Source organism: Moschus berezovskii, chromosome 10 (genome assembly GCF_049115385.1).
Source record: "Moschus berezovskii isolate FMDL1 chromosome 10, NW_MosBer_1.0, whole genome shotgun sequence".
Taxonomy (NCBI): Eukaryota; Metazoa; Chordata; class Mammalia; order Artiodactyla; family Moschidae; genus Moschus; species Moschus berezovskii.
The window spans coordinates 79,767,319-79,790,075 of record NC_142469.1 but is presented as its reverse complement, the minus strand read 5'-3'; the positions used below and the strand labels follow the sequence as shown (position 1 = coordinate 79,790,075).

The 22,757-nt window shown below is 38.9% G+C and overlaps 1 pseudogene; it reads right to left on the bottom strand.

Annotated features, from left to right (window-relative positions):
* Positions 1-11,333: 11,333 nt before the first annotated feature.
* Positions 11,334-11,608, bottom strand: LOC129561334 (mitochondrial import inner membrane translocase subunit Tim10 pseudogene; annotated as a pseudogene).
* Between the last annotated feature and the right edge of the window lie 11,149 nt (positions 11,609-22,757).

The window sequence follows — 22,757 nt, the reverse complement described above, 5'->3', positions numbered from 1 at the left end:
GGAAATCTGCAGCTGCTGCTGCTGCTGCTGCTAAGTTGCTTCAGTCGTGTCTGACTCTGTGCGACCCTATAGATGGCAGCCCACAAGGCTTCCCTGTCCCTGGGATTCTCCAGGCAAGAACACTGGAGTGGGCTGACATTTCCTTCTCCAATGCATGAAAGTGAAAAGTGAAAGTGAAGTCACTTAGTCGTTTCTGACTCTTAGTGACCCCATGGACTGCAGCCTACCAGGCTCCTCCATCCATGGGATTTTCCAGGCAAGAGTACTGGAGTGGGGTGCCATTGCCTTCTCCTTTTAGGAAATCTAGTACTCCTTAAAAAAGCCAGTATGGGTTCAAATATTTTTCAACCTCTTCTAATCCTTTACCTTCATCTGCCACTTATATTCATGATTCTCCAGGATTCAGTATTTAGCCTGTATAAACTTCTTAAGTAACCTTACTCCCTCTGCCACTATTAATGTCTCAGCAAATATGATAGTAATCTGAAGGCTAGACTTGTGTAGTGGTTAAGAACACACACTCTGGCCATGAACTTAGGCTGCCTAAGTTCAAATCTCATCTCTCACACTCACAAAGCTATTTGAGGCTCAGTTTTTCAATCTGCAGAATGCAGAGACTAATACCTACTTGATAGAGCTGTGATGTTGGTATGTGTTACCACAGTAAAGTGCTTAGAGCAGTTTGTCACGCTACAAGTAGTCAGTGCTTGTTGCTATTATCTTTATGTCGCTGGTTCCCAAATCTAGATCTCTAACCAGCAACCAGAAATATCAATAACCTCAGATATGCAGATGACACCACCCTTATGGTAGAGAGTGAAGAGGAACTAAAAAGCCTCTTGAGGAAAGTGAAAGAGGAGAGTGAAAAGGTTGGCTTGAAGCTCAACATTCAGAAAACAAAAATCATGGCATCTGGTCCCATCACTTCATGGGAAATAGATGGGGAAACAGTGGAAAAAGTGTCAGACTTTATTTTTGGGGGCTCCAAAAATCACTGCGATGCTGATTGCAGCCATGAAATTAAAAGACGCTTGCTTACTCCTTGGAAGGAAAGTTATGACCAACCTAGATAGTATATTAAAAAGCAGAGACATTACTTTGCCAACAAAGGTCTGTCTAGTCAAGGCTATGGTTTTTCCAGTGGTCATGTATGGATGTGAGAGTTGGAATGTGAAGAAAGCTGATCACCGAAGAATTGATGCTTTTGAACTGTGGTGTTGGAGAAGTCTCTTGAGAGTCCCTTGGACTGCAAGGAGATCCAACCAGTCCATTCTACAGGAGATCAATCCTGGGTGTTCATTGGAAGGACTGAGGCCAAAGCTGAAACTCCAATACTTTGGCCACCTCATGCGACAAGTTGACTCACTGGAAAAGACTCTGATGCTGGGAGGTTTTAGGGGCAGGAGGAGAAGGGGATGACAGAGAATGAGATGGCTGGATGGCATCACTGACTCGATGGACATGAGTTTGAGTGAACTCTGGGAGTTGGTGATGGACAGGGAGACCTGGCGTGCTGTGATTCATGGGGTCGCAAAGAGTCGAACACGACTGAGCAACTGAACTGAACTGAACCAGTAACCAAAACTCTAAAAAAAAAAAAATAATAATAACTCCTCAAGAAAAATAAAGTGTTAATAGCCTGCACTAGTATCTTCTGGGAGGTATATTTAAAATGGAGATTCTCAGACTTCATCCTATTTTTCATGAATTAGATTATCTGGGAATGAGACTCAGGAATCTGTGCTTTAACAAATGTCCAGACATTCTGACACAAAATATCATTTGTAACCTTTTTTTAAGTTTTATATTTGAGTTATATTTGAGTTTATAGTCTGAGTTATCTCTACTGGGTGATCCTTAAGCACCTAGACCTGAACTTGTCCCAGGCTTGTTTCATCATCTCACCCTCAGAAGACATCCCTTCATGGTCATTGACATCACCTGTCCAAGACTCAGCATGACATCTCGAAGGTATCCTTGACCACTGACCCTGTCAATCCTGTATTTGATCCCTATGATTTCCATATTTTCTAAATATATCCTCCTCTCTCCATTCTTATGGTTACTGACTTCATTCATTCTACAATTAATTACCAGCACCCACTGTATGGCAAGCAAGGGATATGGCCATGTATATGCTGAGATTTCAATGTAGGCAAGTTCTTGTTATTTCTCTCCTGGACTATAATAATTGCCCACTGACTGGTTATTTGTGTCTTGAGTGCTTTTCAAATAATCCTTCACACTGCTTACCAAATGAAATCGTCATGTCAGTCTCATGTTTAAAGCTCTCACTTCTAAAATAAAGTTAATCTCGAAGGTGTTGGAAATAACTTTTGCCAAGATGTGCCGAGACCTCTACCCTTCTTCATGTTACGTTTTCCACCTAGGACTTTTGCTCCAAGAACATGAGGAAATTGTAGATCCCTCTCCTACACCACGACTGTCAATTAAACATACATATGTTCAGGTGCTACTCTTTCCCAGATGTGTGGGAAACACATAACTTTGATATGAGAGCAGAGATGGAGGGCCTTTAGCCCAGCCTTGCAGGGTAAGAAAGTTTCCTGTTTCATGTCTCAGTGCCTTTCCTAGTAGTGTTATTTCTCAAAACCTTTGCAATCCCATTGTCCCCTCATCTCAACTCCCTCTTTTCTAATTTACCTTATTCATCCTTCCAGATTCATCCTTCCCAGTCAATCTCTACATCTTCACACCAGACTGGCTTAAGGGACTCTCTTCTGGTAACTCAAAGAATCCTAAGTGTAGTATTCACTGTGGAAGGCTTACATGATTGATTTATGTGTTCATCTTTCTGACCAGACTGAAAACTTCTTGAGAGCAGAAATCAGTGTCATTGGTGAATTCCTGGCAGCTCAGGAGTAAAGCAACCATAGACATATAGGTACCGTCCCAGCCTGACTACCTCCCCTTGTCATCTAAGTCTTGGTTGGTTTCCTCATCCTTTATGAGAGCACATTCAAACTCTGTCCAATATTCTTCCTCCTTCTCTTTACTCTGCAGTCACTCCTTGACTGTCCTTTGGCCATAAGAGCCAGCATTTTCAGAAGGGCTTCCATACTATGGAAGACAGACTTGAGAGAGGCTAGACAATCCCTGGGAATGGGGTCAGGTCATTAGGGTAGGGATTCCTGTTCCCAAGTAATTGGAATATCAATAACCTCAGACACGCAGATGACACCACCCTCATGGCAAGAAGCAAAGAAGAACTAAAGAGCCTCTTGATGAAAGTGAAAGAGGAGAGTGAAAAAGTTGGCTTAAAGCTCAACATTCAGAAAACTAAGATCATGACATCTGGTCCCATCACTCCAAGGCAAATAGATAGGAAAACAGTCGAAACAGTGGAAGACTTTATTTTGAGGGGGGCTCCAAAATCACTGCAGGTGGTGACTTCAGCCATGAAATTAAAAGACACTTGCTCCTTGGAAGAAAAGTTATGACCAACTTAGACAGCATATTAAAAAGCAGAGACATTAATTTCCTGAGAAAGGTTCATCTAGTCAAAGCTATGGTTTTTCCAGTAGTCATGTAAGGATGTGAGAATTGGACTATAAGGAAAGCTGCTGCTGCTGCTAAGTCACTTCAGTCGTGTCCGACTCTGTGTGACCCCATAGAAGGAAGCCCACCAGGCTCCCCCGTCCCTGGGATTCTCCAGGCAAGAACACTGGAGTGGGTTGCCATTTCCTTCTCCAAAGTGTGAAAGTGAAAAATGAAAGTGAAGTCGCTCAGTCATGTCTGACTCGTAGCGACCCCATGGACTGCAGCCTATCAGGCTCCTCCGTCCATGGGATTTTCTAGGCAAGAGTACTGGAGTGGCTTGCCATTGCCTTCTCCGAAAGAAAGCTGAGTGCTGAAGAAATGATGCTTTGAACTGTGGTGTTGGAGAAGACTCTTGAAAGTCCCTTGGACTGCAAGGAGATCCAATCAGTCCATCTTAAAGGAAATCAGTCCTGAGTGTTCATTGGAAGGACTGATGTTGAAGCTGAAACTCCAGTACTTTGGCCACCTTATATGAAGAACTGACTCATTTGAAAAGACCCTGATGCTGGGAAAGATTGAAGGTGGGAGGAGAAGGGGATGACAGAAGATGAGGTGGTTGGGTGGCATCACCAACTCAATGGACATGAGTTTGAATAGATTCTGGGAGTTGGTGCTGGACAGGGAGGCCTAGCGTGCTGCAGTCCATGGGGGTTGCAAAGAGTTAGACATGACTGAGTGACTGAACTGAACTGAAGTAATTGGAGCATGGTCTGGTTTAGGAGTGGGACCTGGGCAAACACGTTTCCTTCACCTCACAGGGAGGGTGGAGGTCAGAGAAGGGTGTCTCTAAAGGAAAGGACCCTGGCTATCTGTGTTTAAAGGCAGGACCAACCCTGGGTCTAACAGATGAATGCAGAGTAGTTTGCCACTTGTGCCTAGTACACAAATGATGCTCAAAATGGAACTTTGGATAACTGTCTGACTCAGCATGTCCCAATCTGCCAAATGTAATGTCATGACAAACTCCTGTCCTGCCATCAACTGTAAACTGGGTGCTAAGAAGATTTGGGAAATCTTTTTTTTTCTTAATAAACAAAATACCACAAATTTAGAGCTGTCACTCTCATGATATCACTCCCACTGGCAATCCGAGTTGCTTGATGGCAGGAGAGAATGTGATGGTGTGAGGGTGGAGAAATGCTGGGGGTGAGGCTCAGCCCACGCAGTCTTTTCATAACTACTCGGGAGAGATTTCACTTATGGGGAGGCTATAAATTGTACTTTTACTTTCCCACAGTTTTATTTTGGTGGGAAGCTTATCCAAAATTTTACTTTCCCCATGAACTGTTGTTGTTGTTTAGTCTCTAAGTTGTGTCCAACTCTTTTGCAACCCCATGGACTGTAGCCCACCAGACTCCTCTGACCATGGGATTTCCCAGGCAAGAATACTGGAATGGGTTGCCATTTCCTACTCCAGGAGATCTTCCCAACCAAGGGATTGAACCCGTGTCTCCTGCATTGGCAGGTGGATTTTTTACTGCAGAGCCAACAGGGAAGCCCCTCTCACGTGAACTAGATTCCCTAAAAAATAAAATCCCTTAAAAATACTGATGGCTTCAAGTTTTAAACACCAATTTTATCCTGAGATTTTGTGATTTAAATAAAAGGATTTCACAGAAGTTCTCATCAGTATCTTTGGAATATATCTGTGTTTCCTTCCTTGTTGAAAACAGCATCATACTGAGAACAGAAAAAGAATATTATTTTTAGAAAAGGGAAGTTCTACTGGGAAGCAATCTCAAGCAATCTCTTAAAAACATATGAATTAACCATCTACATGTGTAAACAAAAGCACAGTCCCTAAGATGAAACATCAAATCAATGTTTCAATGTCAAAATAAAAGAAAAACTACTAATAAAATTGCCTTAGTAATAAAATCTTGATTAAAGGGAAAAAAGCAAAGAAAATTTAAGTCACAAAATCATATTGAAAGCATATGTATAAAAAAAAAGAAGTATGCATTGCTGACCTACACAATAATATAAACGTCAGGCATCATTTTGACTTATCATTCCAAGATAAGATGCATTTTGTGTGTGTGTGTGTGCTAAGTCACTCAATCCTGTCTCTTACTCTTTGTGATCCTATGGAATGTGGCCCACCAGGTTCCTCTGTCCTTGGAATTCTCCAGGCAAGAACACTGTAGTGGGTTGCCATGCCCTCCTCCAGGAGATCTTTTTGACCCATGGGTCAACCTGCATCTCCTGTGGCTCCTGCATTGCAGGCGAATTCTTTACCACTGAGGCAATGGGGATGCCTAAAGAGGATTATTTAATTCAAAAATAAGGTAATGATTACCGTGAAGATGTGATTGTCCTTTGTATATTCTGACATATGTAGCACCAGTTCTATATTCAGAATCTGTCAATATTTAACTTATAATTGAAAATAACTATATCAGGTTGGCATTAGGCTACAGTTTTGTTGTCATAGAGAGTAAAATTTGTGGTTGTAGCTGTCAAGTTCATTAAGCATCACGGTGCAAATGTAACCACCAAAAATTAACATAATTTTAAACTGGAAATAGAAATTTAGCTCTGGACAGCAAAAGCTAGGTTTGATATTTAAAATGAAGGATTGGAGTCCTGATCATACAGCTGGAGTATCTTAAAGTGATGTGTATTCTAAGATGAGTGGGAAGAATAGAAATTACTATAAGTCCCCTATACATGAACCTTCAGGTTGTGAACTTTCAAAGATGCGAACATGAAGCTTACTAATGAAGACCTGTTGGAATGGGAGGCCCAGAGAAAGAACAAAGAGAGACAAGAGGAAGAAGAAGCAACTGAAGAGTCAAAGAGATTCATGGTGCAGGAAATGGCAAGGGGATTTTCTTTGAGGAGGCATTGTTAGTTTTTGAGGCATAGGACCAAAATGTAGAATGGTACATGAAGGTTGCAGCAGCCATGCAGAATGCAATCCAATGATACTGTGTCATCTATGATGAGAAAGAAAGAGTTGCTACCCAGGGCTTTCCTGGTGGCTCAGACAGTAAAGAATTGGCCTGCAACATGAGAGACCTGAGTTTGATCCCTGGGTTGGGAAGATCCTCTGGAAGAGGGCATGACAACCCACTCCAGTATTCTTGCCTGGAGAGTCCCCATAGACAGAAGAGCCTGGAGGGCTATAGTCCCTGGGGGTAGCAAGGAGTTGGATACAACTGAGTGACTAAGCACAGCATAGCACCCAGACACCACTGGATCATTTGTTCCAAGAGAGTAAATAGATTTGAATTTAGCAAAGAACCAGAACCCACACTAGCAAAGTCAGGGGTGAGTGATATTGCAGCTTGCTCCCCATCTTCTATTGCTGACAGTCCTTCAGCTCTACCATCTCCCACCTCCTTGCCCCCTCCAGTCAATAACTCTTCTTGCCTGTTCACTCAATGCCAGCCTGTGTGTGCCAGCTGTCGTACTGTACTACTGTATTTTTCAAGGTACTGTACTGAGAGATAAAAAAAGAAAAACTTTTTATTTTTTGTGTTTGCTTTTCTATATATTATTTGTGAGAAAAGTGCATGTATTAAAGTCGCTCAGTCGTGTCCGACTCTTTGCGACCCCATGGACTGTACAGTCCATGGAATTCTTCAGTCAAGAATACTGGAGTGGGTAGCCTTTCCCTTCTCCAGGGGATCTTCCCAACCCAGGGAACGAACCCTGGTCTCCTGCATTGTGGGCGGTTTCTTTCCCAGTTGAGTTACAAGGGAAGCCCCGTGAAAAAAGTATTATAAACCTATTACAGTACGGTACTATGTAGCCAGTTGTGTTAGTTGGGTACCTAGGCTAACTTTGTTGGATTTACGAACAAACTGGACTTACGAATGAACTCTCAGAATAGGACTTGTTCATATGTAGGGGACCTACTATCTATCATACAAGGAATAAAGAAAGTGAGAGTATCCAGTTTAGAGAAGAGAGAACTCTTGAGAGATTTGATAGTCTTTCCTAGGATCTAGAAAGCTGAAGAAATAGCAGAAACATAGACCTGCTTCCACACACAGAAATGTTCAGAAATGAAATAGTTACAAAGAAATCAGATTCCTGTAATAGGGGTGTTCACACAAGGCCATCTGATGGAGACGTTGTGAAGTGTCTTTTAAATCTGACTCAAGACCTATTTGAGAGTCATAAAGTGAAACCAGCTTCAGTTCAGTTCAGTCGCTCAGTCGTGTCTGACTCTTTGAGACCCCATGAATCACAGCACGCCAGGCCTCCCTGTCCATCACCAATTCCTGGAGTTCACTCAAACTCATGTCCATTGAGTCAGTGATGCCATCCAGCCATCTCATTCTCCTTCGTCCCCTTCTCCTCCCGCCCCCAACCTTTCCCAGCATCAGAGTCTTTTCCAGTGAGTCAACTCGTCGCATGAGGTGGCCAAAGTATTGGAGTTTCAGCTTTAGCATCAGTCCTTCCAATGAACACCCAGGATCAATCTCCTTCAGAATGGACTGGTTGGATCTCCTTGCAGTCCAAGGGACTCTCAAGAGTGAGTCTTCTCCAGCACCACAGTACAAAAGCATCAATTCTTCAGCGATCAGCTTTCTTCACAGTCCAACTCTCACATCCATACATGACCACGGGAAAAACCATAGCCTTGACTAGACAGACCTTTGTTGGCAAAGTAATGTATCTGCTCTTCAATATACTATCTAGGTTGGTCATAACTTTCCTTCCAAGGAGTAAGCGTCTTTTAATTTCATGGCTGCAATCAGCATCCGCAGTGATTTTGGAGCCCCAAAAAATAAAGTCTGACACTGTTTCCACTGTTTCCCCATCTATTTCCCATGAAGTGATGGGACCAGATGCCATGATCTTTGTTTTCTGAATGTTGAGCTTCAAGCCAACCTTTTCACTCTCCTCTTTCACTTTCATCAAGAGGCTTTTTAGTTCCTCTTCACTTTCTGCCATAAGGGTGGTGTCATCTGCATATCTGAGGTTATTGATATTTCTCCCAGCAATCTTGATTCCAGCTTGTGCTTCTTCCAGCCCAGCATTCCTCATGATGTACTCTGCATAGAAGTTAAATAAGCAGGGTGACAATATACAACCTTGACATACTCCTTTTCCTATTTGGAACCAGTCTGTTGTTCCATGTCCTGTTCTAACTGTTGCTTCCTGACCTGCATACAGGTTTCTCAAGAGGCAGGTCAGGTGGTCTGGTATTCCCATCTGTTTCAGAATTTTCCACAGTTTATTGTGATCCACATAGTCAAAGGCTTTGGCATAGTCAAACCAGCTTAGTAGATCATTATAGCATTTTTTCTCTTTGCAGAGAATAAGAAATATTCATGTTCTCTGCCTGCAGGAGAGCTTATTATTTCATAAAACTTTTGTTACACACACACACACATGCATGCACATGAATTGTATTCTAGGTTTCAGTATAAAATAATTTCTTCTTGTGAATTGCAGTACAAAAAGCATGAAAGTCAGTATTCTAGTTGTCATCTTCCTAATTCCCAGAAGAAAATCATGAACCAGACACATCTGAGCTGACATCCCAGTCACAAATCTTTCATTTAACCTCTTTCTGACTAAGTTCCCCATTTGAAAAAGTGGAGAAAATCATGACAGCTACCTCTAGAGTTTATACACACACACACACATAATATTTTTAAAAGATATATCTAAGTGCTTAATGCTTTTTAAAGATTAGGTCATCATTTCTGTGCTTAACTTCTTTGAAATGACTTTGAAGAAAATCAGAGGTTATTAGGAGTTCCCTGGTGGTCCTAAAGTGGTTAGGACTTGGCACTTTCACTGCTGGGGCCCAGGTTCGATACTTGGTGTGGGATCTAAAATCCTGCAAGCCACATGTCATGGCCAGAAAAGAAAAAGAAAGAAGGAAAGAAAGGAGGAAAAGACCACAGGGGTTCTTGAGGGTTTTTGAAGACTCATTCCTTGTTTTCTTCTATCACTGACACTGACATGTACAGACAGGTGGCCTTGATAAGATAAATAAATTAGGACAGTGTCCCTGGGAACTGGTTGCAGGGGTGGGGAAGGGTAACAGAGCATGTGTTCAGCAATTGAATACAATAACATGATTCATTCCCAGACACCCAGATGTAGCTCTCTGGGATTCTGTGATGACTTTGGAGGGAAAAGGACCCCTTCCATCTTTTTTTTCAATGGCTCTTTTGCGACTGTTAACTTTGGCTGTTGGTGTCTCCCCAGCTGGGACATTCATGTTATCAGAGAATTGGCCCCTCATGTGTAAGCCCCATTGTGTGACCAAGGCTGCTGTGTGGGTTCTGTACCATTGGTGTTTATTGCTGTTTGGGTAACAGGAAGAAACCTGGTACTTTTGTGCTGTTCAAACACTCATCCTATTCATGGTCACTGTTTATGCCAAAGGAAAATGTTCTCACAGAGAGACCAATAATTTAGAAAATATTTGAACGGGAGGTTGAATAGTTTCTATTGGAGTCTTTATTAGTGATCTTGATTTCTGAATACAATGGGACTCTGTTAGAAAATGTTCTCTACCATGGATTTGGTTTATTGCAAGCCAAATCTTGTTCCCCATGTACAGAATAAATTCTCTATTGCCACAAGACAAAAAGCTTGTAATATGGGTGATTCTTATTCCCAACTTCTGGGACAATAGGAAGATTTGTAATAAAATAATATATATTTATATTATATATATATTTATATTAATATATAATGTAATATAATTAGATTACAAATCTTCCTATTGTCCCAGAAGTTGGGGATAAGTATATATATATATATATATACATACATATATAAATCACTCATTGGGAATAAGAATATATTATATAAAACACTCATTGTAGAAAATGAACAAACTAAATAAAACGTGAGATGTCATTGCAGGTATTTTAGAAAGTACAAAGGTGGTACTATTCATTATCCTTAAACATTTAGAAACTTTCCAAGTTTAGGATACAGAATTGGGTAGATATGAAAGAGATTTAGACTCTTAGGAATATCTGAAAGTTTGTTGGCTGGTGACTTGTCTCTATTACTTTTCATTAAAGTAGTACAACTGAGGAAGACGCACTTCTTTGAAATGTTATTTATGGGTATATAATAAGCTATAAGTCCTCAAAGTCAAGCATGCTTTATCTCTATAACAACTTTATTTATCTATAAATTAATGTCTAGAAGTTTGCACCTCTCAGTCCCCTTAACCGATTTCACTCTTCCCCAACTCCCATCTTAGCAACCACTAGTTTGTTTTCTCTGTCTAGGACTCTTTCTGTTTCTGCTCATTGTTTGGTTTTTATTGGATTCTGCATAAAATTAAAATCATATGGTATTTGTCTTTCTCTGTCTGACTTATTTCACTTATCGAAGTCCAGCCATGTTGCTGCAAATGGCAAGACTTCATTCTTCATTTAGGGTTGAGTAATATTCTTGTGTGTGCGGGTGGGTGCACACAAGCACACATGCACATGTGTGTGGCAGAGAGGGAGGTGGGATTTCAATGTATCTTACTTTGCTAAAGTAAAATTGGCCATAAATGAGCCTATTTCTTTCTTTCTTTTTTCCTTTTGGTGTCAACAAATTTGTTTTAATATATAATATATATATGCACTCACACACACAGTCACAGGCCAGTGTGACAAATACCCTTCTCTGCCCAGGAAAGGGCTCCATCATACTCCAGGCTCCTGGAGACTCTCCAGAAGGAGCCCAGGCCTGGTAGTCTTCACAGATGACACCCAACAGGGGGTGGGGGGCACTTTTATTAGACAAGTGGGAAGGGATGGGGTGCACCTTAGGGAGTACTGTCGGGCGCCTCACACAGGCCCAGATCTCTGCTTCACTCTCTTAATCAGCTCCTCATCCTGTATAGACATCTCTGTCAACTTCTTGTACATCCGCTCATGGATGTCCAGGTACTTGGAGACACACCGGTCCAGGCACACGGACTCGCCCTTGGACAGTTCTGCTTCCTTGTAGTGGGGAGGCACGCACTTCCGGTGGCAGGCACTGATCATTCTGTTGTACATGTAGGCCATCATCTCTCTACCTTCAGCTCTGTGGCCAGCTGCTGGGCCCAGAGTAGGTTCATCTCAGCCCTGCACCCTGGAAGAGATCTCCACGGCCTCCTCGTTCCGCGTGCGCAGCTGGGACAGGGTGGAAGCACGTGGGGCAGGAAGTCCTGCCAAATGAGCCTATTTCTATAAAAAGCAATAAACACATCGAAGCCCCTAAATCCCTTTATACCTTCTCTATTCGGAAGATGCAGTCATCCTTTTAATGGACAGTACTTCTTAGAAGGGATTCTTTAGACTGGCTAATGGATGGCTGCTTGACATATCCAGGGATATATGTCAATAACTTTAGTCCTGCTTTTGACATGAATTAATCATTTCCCCCCTTGAGGTTCTCTTTCACACAGTAAAGTTCTCTCTACCCAATTTTGATAAGGGTTTTTGTAATGGTCATTATCTCAGATTGGGGCAGATTTTCTCTGAGATAGCTTGCCTCTCTGAGGTGATCTAAAGGGAAATCAAAAAGTTGGAAGAGTAATATTCTCATGTGAAAAAGGAAAGAGGGAGACAGAATTAGATGAACTGAAAAGCTTTACTTTGCAGTGCTGAAAAATTCGTGGTTACTCAGTGATTTTGGGACTCATACTAAGTATGTTTCACCCCTCCATTATTCAATGGTCTCTAAAATGAAACCAACCAAAGCAGATTTCATTGCAGTTAACTGTTTCCAGAATATATATAAACAATCATAGAAGAGTTCTGAGAAGTATATTGGGAATCAAATAAAAACATCTCAATTTATCAGTATGTTTTGATAAGAATTTTTATTTAATATTTATCCCTTTAAAGTTCAGGAGGATATAGGGCAAGCTAAGAACTGCACCCCATAAACCACAAGCCAGTCTATTTTTTAAGAGTATAAAGAAAAGCAGATACATATAAATATTCTGAAACAGATGAAACAAAAATGAGGCTAATGACTCAACATTTTTGATACTTAACAGTGGGTTGACTTAGTTTTAGTTCCAGGCACAGGCAAAGGTTCAAATTGGAACTCATTTTATTCAAACTGGTTTTCCCACCATCTTTAGTTACATCGTGACTGAACTCCCACCATCCTGCCTCAAATACCAAACATTTTGCCAATACTTTTACTGGATTAGAGAAAGAGCTGAAGTAAACATGTTGTGATATCCCCAAAGAGCACTTATCTTTTTTTCACTAGTTCCCTGTATTTTCTAGAGTCTTTCACTAATGTGAGACTGAACTCAAACAAGACCACATCTCTGCCGCCAGCTATTTTTGTAGAGAAATCATCTGCAAAGGACAGACACACTCAGTTCATTGCCCAGCCAACTTCCAACTGAGTCCAAACCCATTTAGCTGCAAATTCAATATATTACTTTGTACAAAATGTCTAGCCACTTTCCTTTAGACTACAATCCTTAAACTTTGTGCAATGCGAGAAATGCCTGTTTATCTGTTATATAAGGAAGGAAGTGGCTTCATCTTGTCTGAAAACCCTAAGATAGCCTATAAAACCTTCTAGATCTACCATGTAGTGATGCTGATAGATTAAAGCCATGAACTTTTCTTCCTCTCACAGTAATATTTTAAGATTTATGGAAACCATATAAAACAAACTAGATTTGTTCCCATAATCTCAGACCTCTGGGCTTAGTTTTTGATTTGCAAAAACCCACTTATACAGGAAAATTTAAAATGTGCCTGATACCAAAATACTTTGGAGAATATTAATTTTTGCCTCAAGAGTGTCTTAAAATTACCTCATCCCCACCACTGTTACCCACTTCTGTCCTAGTGTGAACTGTTTCTTCACAGTGGAAGGATTTATATTCTTTTTTCCATCTCTTTTCCATAGCATCAATGGACTCAAACCAACCATGGTTCTTTAAAAAAAAAAAGAAATATAGTTGATTTACAATGTTTCAAGTATACAGCAAAGTTATTCAGTTATATGTATATTCAATTATTCATATATATATATATATTTTTCAGACTCTTTTCTACTGTAGGTTATTATAAGATATTGAATATAGTTCCCTGTGCTATACAGTAAGTACTTATTGTTTATCTGTTTTATATATAGTAGCATGTATCTGTTAATACCAAACTTGTAGTTTATCCCTTCCCCCCCACCGTTTTCTCTTTGGTAATCATAAGTTTGTTTTCTATGTCTATGAGTCTGTTACTGTTTTGTAAATAAGTTCATTTGTATCATTTTATTAGATTCCACATGTAAGTAATTTCATATATTTGTCTTTGTCTGGTGTTCTTTGCTTATTGTAATAATCTCTAAGTCCATCCATGTTACTGCAAATATTATTTTATTTTTTATGGTCAAGTAATATTCCATTATATGTATGTATGTGTGTGGGTGTATGTGTATACCACATCGTCTTTATCCATTCATCTGTTGATGGACATTTAGTTTGCTTCCATGTCTTGACTATTGTAAATAGTGCTGAAATGAACTCTGAGCTGCATGTATCTTTGAATTAGAGTCCTTTTCCAGATATTAGCCCAGGAGTGGGATTGATGGATCATATAGTAACTCTATTTTTAGTTTTTTAAGGGAACCTCCATACCCATGGTTCTTTTTTCCCTCAACCGTGACTTAGTTCCCCAAGGAAGCCATCAAACAGTTACTCTAAAGGTTTCCACATTTGAATTGTTCTCAGGCAAGAGTCTCAGGCTAAAGGTAAAGGACACAGGAACAAAGAGATCCCAGGATGGTTAGTATGCTTGATTGAAAAGAAGAAATCCTACTTTGTGCCAGAAATTACTGTTTATGCTTGGAACACAATAAGTGCTATGGTGAGTTACTAGCAATGCATCTCAGTTAAGACCAAAGGCCTGGTCATAATTACAAAAAAATCACAGAGATTTGTAAAAAGAGCATGTAATACTTTGGATAATTCTGATAGTTTATTATGAAATATTATTCCAAATAAAATTAATCTGTGAAGCAAACATGGCACACAAGATTCAATCAGTGATCAGTTATAATTATTTTCTGTGTGTGGTCTTAGAATGTAAGAAATAGGATTCTGACAGTAGCATGTCATTTCCTGCCCAGTTATGCCCAAAAGGTCAAGTGGGTTTATGTGTTCACAGAAGAGTATGAGTTTGGTCTGATAATGAGCTTTAGTTTAAGATTGGCGACCAATTACGTAAGGCTGTTCCCTTCTAAATAAGCATCCTGGAGATTATTACATTACTTAAAAGTGAAGTGCTGTAATATGTTAATTTCACAGTATTGAATCCTGCCAAAAGTTGGAGAGGTTGTACAAACAGTGTTCCTATTGTGCTGTTTACAGCCTATAGCTTGTCAGCTTCAGTCCTTATCGGTATCATGACCACAGTGTTACAGAGGTACTGGTTGTCTCTGTATTCAAGATATAGAGCTATACCTTGTGTTAAGAGAAAATATCAGAGAAGATATCATGGAAGGATTTTATATATATATATATATGAAGGTAGGGATGAGTGGGAGGTGGACTGGGAGGATGGGAGTGTTCCCTAGTCATGTCAATTCACACTTTAGATACATAAGAAAATCATCTGAGAAATAGTCTGATCATTGCTTTAATTAGTCCCTGGTTCATGAGTATCTGTCCTGAGACGAAGCATTTGCTGTGAACCACTTACATGGCAATCAGAGTGATAAAACCATCCTGTCTATCAATCAATCACATTATCTTTCAATATATTTTTTTGCTGATCAGATGGTGAAAAGTCATATTTATTCAAAGAAGTAATTCAGACAAAAGGAAATATAACCAAAATGATATAATGTAGGTGAACTTCAAGGAAATATTAGAGCTGTCCTATTGACATTTTCATAAAAGGCACAAAGAGAGACTGTGTTACACTTGAAATGTCCCAAGAAGAAAAGTATTCTAACAAGAAAAGTCAATGGAAATACTGCAAAGAAAATTCAACAATAGATTACCTAATTAGCTATAAAGAGTATGTTGTAAACACTGCCTTCCTAATCCCCAACACATTTGGTATAGCAATATAATAAACAATCAAGCAGTATAATTATTTAATGAGGTAAAAGCATAAAATAATATAGATAGCAGTTGCCAAAAATCTTCAGTAAATAAAAATCTATTTGAAAGCTTTTGAAACTGATTTCATTGCAGGGCAGAAGAATGATGGAAAAGGAAGGGGTCAATACCAATAATCAGTGCTGTTGTACATAAGGAAGTTGAGATAGGCACATTGCATTTTCTCTCCCAGCATGAACGAATCAGAGCAAATGGAATAATTTACCAACAATACAAATCATTGAAATTCAAGTTGTTCTCAAATCCAGAGAGATTCTTTCCACAGTATCTGCCTGAAAGATTGAAAGCTGAGTTGGTTATCTGAAATGATTTAGGTATTTGACACCAAATATCTAGGAACAGGTGCACAGATAAGAACTAAAATTCTGTCAATGGACCCACAGGAAAGATGATTCCAAGGCTACTTTACTAGCTAATGTATATATTCAGGTTTTCTTATTTTTAGATGACTAAATATAAAACGAGAATTCTAATTCCTACTTTTCAAGTAGAAGGGAAAAGGAACACAGTAATATGTATCCTGAAGCAAATAAACTTCCTTAGTCTGATCTCAAAAATGACCATCAGTTCAGTTCAGTTCAGTTCAGTCGCTCAGTCGTGTCCGACTCTCCGTGACCCCATGATAGTCACCATCAAATATAAGGCACACTGTGGTGAAGGAGAAGTCAGAGTAGAAAGACACAGCATTTTAAATTAATTAAACAAAAACAAAAGGCTTACTTTTGCAAAGCTTGCAAAAATATATGACAACATGAACACATTGCTAGACCTCCTAGAGCCCAGGAAGAGGTGCCCTGAAACTTTTGTTTCATTAGTTTCACAGTGAATTCACCTGCGCTTTTTGTCCTTTGGATTTATGCCCTTTAAAATTCCTTTATTTTAGGGTGAGCAATTGTTACATTCTCTCAATTCACTGAGAAAATGAAGGAAATAAAGTATGCATGAAAAGTGGGATAGGGATGAAAGACAAACTTTCATCATCCACAATGTGAAATTAATGAAAATATCTGAAATTGAAAAATCAAGAAAAAGCAGCATAAACATGTTACTTTTTTAAATGGAGGGAAATAAGCTATAAAAAAGTTGGAAATGGTTGTCACAGGGATAGAGTAAATGATAAAGAATGGGACACAGAACTATTTTTTGTGAGAAGCCTTGTCCAATATTTAAATATAAAACTAAAAAAATTTAAATATACTTAAATGGTATTTTACATTTTGTTCTTCACCTTGTCTTTTCACTTACTACACCTTGAAGATTTTTTTAGAGCAGAACAGATAAATCTACTTCTTTTTCTTAATGGTTGTCTAATCAGCTATTTTATTGATAAAATATAACTTATTTAACCAAGCTGATACTAATGGACATTCAGTTTGGTGTCAGATTTTAAACTACAGAGCCTTAGTGGCAAATCTTTCATGGCATATTTTTATTTGTATATGTTTAGGATAAATAGCTAGTAGTGCCTTTTTAAAAGATTGTTTGAAAAAGGGTTTTATTTTATGCTTTGCATTTTTTAAAAATACACTTTTTATTTTGGACTAGTTTTTTGAAAATAAAAATGTGGAGGTAGTATAGACAATTCTCGTATACCACACAACTCATATATTGCACATTAACATCTTACATTCAGTTCAGTTCAGTTCAGTCGCTCAGTCGTGTCCGACTCCTTGCGACCCCATGAATCACAGCACGCCAGGCCTCCCTGTCCATCACCAACTCCCGGAGTTCACCCAAACTCATAGTGTGGTCTATTTTATATTAATGAACCAATATTGATAAATTAAAATTAACTAAAGTGCAAATGTTATTCAGACTTCCATAGTTTTTAACTAATGTCCTTTTTATATTTCAAGATATATGTTTTTTGGTGTTCATCCTGCTTTTTTGTTTGTTTATCAGTTGCTGGTCTGTGGCTTGGTGCTAGTCATTAATTTTGGAAAATCCTTCTCCATTATTATTTCAAATGTTTCTTCCTGTACATCCTCTTTTTCTTCACCTTCTGATATTTTAATTACATGTATATTACACTTTTTTAAAATTATACTACAGTTGTTGGATGTTATATTCTGTTTTGGTTTTTTTTTCTCTTTTTATGTCTTTGCATTTCAGTTGGGAAGTTTCTGTTGACCTAACATTAAGCTAATTGATTCTTTTCTCAGCCATTTTCAGACAGCTAATAAGATTCTCAAAATTATTCTTTATTTCATAACACAATGGTTTTGTTTTAGTGTTTAATTTTTATTCTTTCTTAGAATTTTCATCTCCCCACTTGCACTGCCCATCCATTCTTGCATGACAGATCCTTTCAACATCTGTGTCACATCTCAGTCTGACTCATGTTTGCTTTGTCTCTCCAGAGTGCATTTTTTTCCTGCATTTGGCTTGCCTTATAATTTTTTGTTGAAAGCCAGACATGTCATATTGAGCAATAAATAGGAACTGAGGTATGCTAACATCTGCTGGATCATGGAGAAAGCAAGAGAGTTCCAGAAAAATATCTGCTTCATTGACTATGCCAAAGCCTTTGACTGTGTGGATCACAATAAACTGTGGAACATTCTGAAAGAGATGGGAATACCAGACCACCTGACCTGCCTCTTGAGAAACCTGTATGCAGGTCAGGAAGCAACAGTCAGAACTGGACATGGAACAACAGACTGGTTCCAAATAGGAAAACGAGTACGTCAAGGCTGTATATTGTCACCTTGCTTATTTAACTTATATGCAGAGTACATCATGAGGAACGCTGGGCTGGAAGAAGCACCAGCTGAAATCAAGATTGCCAGGAGAAATATCAATAACCTCAGATATGCAGATGGCACCACCCTTATGGCAGAAAGTGAAGAGGAACTCAAAAGCCTCTTGATGAAAGTGAAAGAGGAGAGTGAAAAGGTTGGCTTGAAGCTCAACATTCAGAAAACAAAGATCATGGCATCTGGTCCCATCACTTCATGGGAAATAGATGGAAAAACAGTGGAAACAGTGTCAGACTTTATTTTTTGGGGCTCCAAAATCACTGCAGATGCTGACTGCAGCCATGAAATTAAAAGACGCTTACTCCTTGGAAGGAAAGTTATGACCAACCTTGATAGTATATTAAAAAGCAGAGACATTACTTTGCCAACAAAGGTCCATCTAGTCAAGGCTATGGTTTTTCCCGTGGTCATGTATGGATGTGAGAGTTGGACTGTGAAGAAAGCTGATCGCCGAAGAATTGATGCTTTTGAACTGTGGTGTTGGAGAAGACTCTTGAGAGTCCCTTGTACTGCGGGGAGATCCAACCAGTCCATTCTGAAGGAGATTGATCCTGGGTGTTCATTGGAAGGACTGATGCTAAAGCTGAAACTCCAATACTTTGGCCACCTCATGCGATGAGTTGACTCACTGGAAAAGACTCTGATGCTGGGAAAGGTTGGGGGCGGGAGGAGAAGGGGACGACTGAGAATGAGATGGCTGGGTGGCATCACTGACTCAATGGACATGAGTTTGAGTGAACTCCGGGAGTTGGTGATGGACAGGGAGGCCTGGAGTACTGTGATTCATGGGGTCACGGAGAGTCGGAACTGAACTGAACTGAGGTATGTTGGCCCTTAGTGTGAGGTTTTATGTTGATTTGCTAGGAATTGGGCTGTGATTCATGTTTGAAGTAGCAATAGATGCCAGTGACTTTGAATTTCTCTGGTCTTCTTGTTTTGGACTTCCCTCTTGAGTGATGGCTCTCCCCAAATGCTCTGCACTCAGAGAGAGTTTGCAGATTTCATGTCTAACTCTGAAGTTCCCAGCACTTTCTCTCAGGCTAGGCCACACTCAGCCTCCAGCAATGTGTCAAAATGGTCATGTAAGTGTGTGACTTCAGGGGCACCTGCTCCTGGTAAGTAAATGTGACTCTATTCTGTGACCTCAGTTCTCTAATGAGTCCAAGAAAAGTCACTGATTTTCAGTTTGTTCAGCTTTATCTTGTTGTAAGAAGGAAGAGTGACCACTTCCAAGGTCTCTACACATCAGAGCCGAAACTAGAAATCTCCTAGCAGAGGAGATAACCTGGATAAATACTGGCAAGTTACCCTCCAAAAAATTTATATTTTCATCACTATAACAAACTTATTTTTAAATAATTTGACATCCACACTTGCTAGTATTTGACTTTGAGCCTGTGAGACAAACCCTTAGAGGATAGATATTGGAGAAAGTCTTAAAGATAACTTACATCAAAATGCAAATGATTTAATAGATCACAAAATGCAAATGATTTAAAAGATTCACATATCTTATTAAATCTTACTGTAGTGGTGGTAGTTGTCTGTTTTGATTTCCAAAGGGACTCATTAGTTTGACCTAAAGAAGGATAAAGTGGGGTGAGGTGGATTGTGTTCGAATATATTTTAAGAATTCCTCCAGCTATGCTCTTTCTTCATAGGTAATAGGCAAGAACATTGATTTTGCTAAAAGACTGATAGGTTTGTAGGTATCTGAACTTCCACAAACAAAATGTGTCCCAATTTTCTGTAAGTTAGGAATAAAAATGGAAACTTCTAACCTTGGTCTGACTCCAGAAGAGAACAAAGCTCAGCTATTGAGTGTATGCAGCTGACTTTTACACAGAAATTAATCTTCAGTAGGTTCAAACATTACCTCTTCTTTCTCTTTTAAAACAAATATTCTTCATTAGAATTTCTCTCTTTCCTTGATTATTTGCCAGGAAAATAATGAGTGCTTTTTCCTAATCTATCATTCTGTGTAGAGATGATGAAACAGCGATGAGTTGCTGTTTCTCTTTTCCCACATGAATGTTATTTTTCCATAAATGTTTTTTTCCATAAGTGGAAAATACACTTAAAATCCAGTGAATGCTTCTTCAGTCAGCACATGGCAAAATTCTAACAACTCAATGATTTTTTTTTCTGTGAAACACAACCTTTCAACCATTATTTTATTTCACTAAATATTTTATTCCTAAATAGGTAACCTTTGGTGTAACAGAGAAAGGATGAAAAAAAAGTTGTGATATTTATCTCAGAATCAAAACAAAGAAAAATTGAGTCAAATAATTTTGAATGATCAAGCCATCTTAACTCAAGCTTAATTTACTCTGAAAGAAATGAAGCCTGTTTCAAAAGGGCTACTTGGGACTTCCACGATAGTCAAGTGGTTAAGAATCCACCTTTCAATGCAGGGGATGCTAGTTTGATCCCTGGTTGGGGAACTAAGATCCCATGTGCCGTGGCAACTAAGTCTATATACTTCAACTGCTGAGATAGCAGGCCACAACAGGAAAGAAGCCTATCACTGCAACAAAGAGCACACACGCCTCAGTGAAGATCCCTGCATGCTGCAGCTAAGACCTGATGCAGCCAAAAAAGAAACAGCTCCCTAAAAAATAAAAGCTTTAAAAAAATTTTTTTATACATCTGTGTTTCTTTTGCTGTCTTGTATACAGGATTATCATTTCTATCTTTCTAAATTCCATATATATGCATTAGTATACTGTATTTGTGTTTTTCTTTCTGGCTTACTTCACTCTGTATAATAGGTTCCAGTTTCATCCACCTCATTAGAACTGATCAAATGCATTCTTTTTAATGGCGGAGTAATACTCCATTGTGTATATGTACCACAGCTTTCTTATCCATTCATCTGCAGATGGACATCTGGCAAACCAATACAATAATGTAAAGTAAAAAAAAAAATTCCTTAAAAAAATTTTTTTTTAATGAAATGGCTACTTAATTATTGCTAAAAATCACAGTGTCATTTGTTTACTCACTTTAGTATAAATGTTTCAAACAGTAACTTAATTCTATATTCTAAGGTTAATTGGTTAATTCTATATTCTAAGGAATATCAGAAGGCTTGCCATTCTTATAAACAATAAGTTATGAAAAGGAAATGAAATATGAAACAAAGCCAGTGTGCTTATGAATCTTTGTTTTGTTAAGCTCTGTGCTCAGAAGATATTGTCAAATGTGACTTTACAAAATGTTATCACTTAATATCATAAAAAATGAAAAAATAAAACAAGTCACACCAGATGCTGAGATTGTGACAAACTGAAGAAGTTGTTTCCACAGTTATAGGATAATGTTACTATAAATAGTGTTGAAAACTGTACAAGTTTTTAAACATAAGTCAGGTCCAACTTCTGAATTACTTCTAACCACAGAGGAATATCTATTTCATAGTTTAATCCATTGCCCATCTGGATCCCAATCCAACTCTTTCAGACATTCACTGTCTTTCACTAAAAAACAACTTTAGGATCTAAACAATTTAAGTAAATATGAATTACATTTTTTAGAAGAGATCATGTGGCCAATAAAAGTAAAATTATCAAAATGAAAAGCTTACTATCTGAACATAAGGCTTTTCACTTCCAAATCCCTCTGCTTCTGTTTTAACAGAGTTTCTGAGTGGGAGAATGTACAGAAATCGCCCACTTTACAGCTCACATTCTAAACCAGCAGCCTAGAATTAAGAGTTTTATCCATGTATGGAGAGGCACTGATAATTATAATATCCTCTACATTCAGTGATCAGAAATTACCCATGCTCTATTATTTCTCTTCAAGTCAAAAACAAGTTTCTCAAAAGATTTTCATGCTACTAAGTTATGCTTCAGTGTTTGTTTATCTCATCAAAATTGTGACACACAAAACTTATGTGTCATTTTTTTTCTTGTTTTGGACTGAAAATATAATTCCAGAGAATACTCTCAATCCTGAAAACTTATCATGAGAGAAACAACACCAGGAATGATGGTGCCATTTAGGTCTGTGTGTGCTAAATTGCTTCAGTCGTGTCTCTCTGCAACCCCGTGGACTGTAGCCTGCCAGACTCCTCTGTCCATGGGATTCCCCAGGCAAGAAAACTGAAGTGGGTTGCCATGCCCTCCTCCAGGGGATGTTCCCGACCCAGGGATGGAACCCACATATCCTGCATCTCCTACATTGTCAGGCGTCTTCTTTACCGCTAGCACCACCTGGGAAGCCCTTAGATTTGTAGTCCTGCCAAATAAACACTAACCCTAAGCTTTTGATGAGAGTCTTATTGATGAGAGTCTAATCGATTTCATGATAGTTTAGGGGCTGAACTTCAGTTTATGAATTTTTTAGATTGGAGATTAACTACT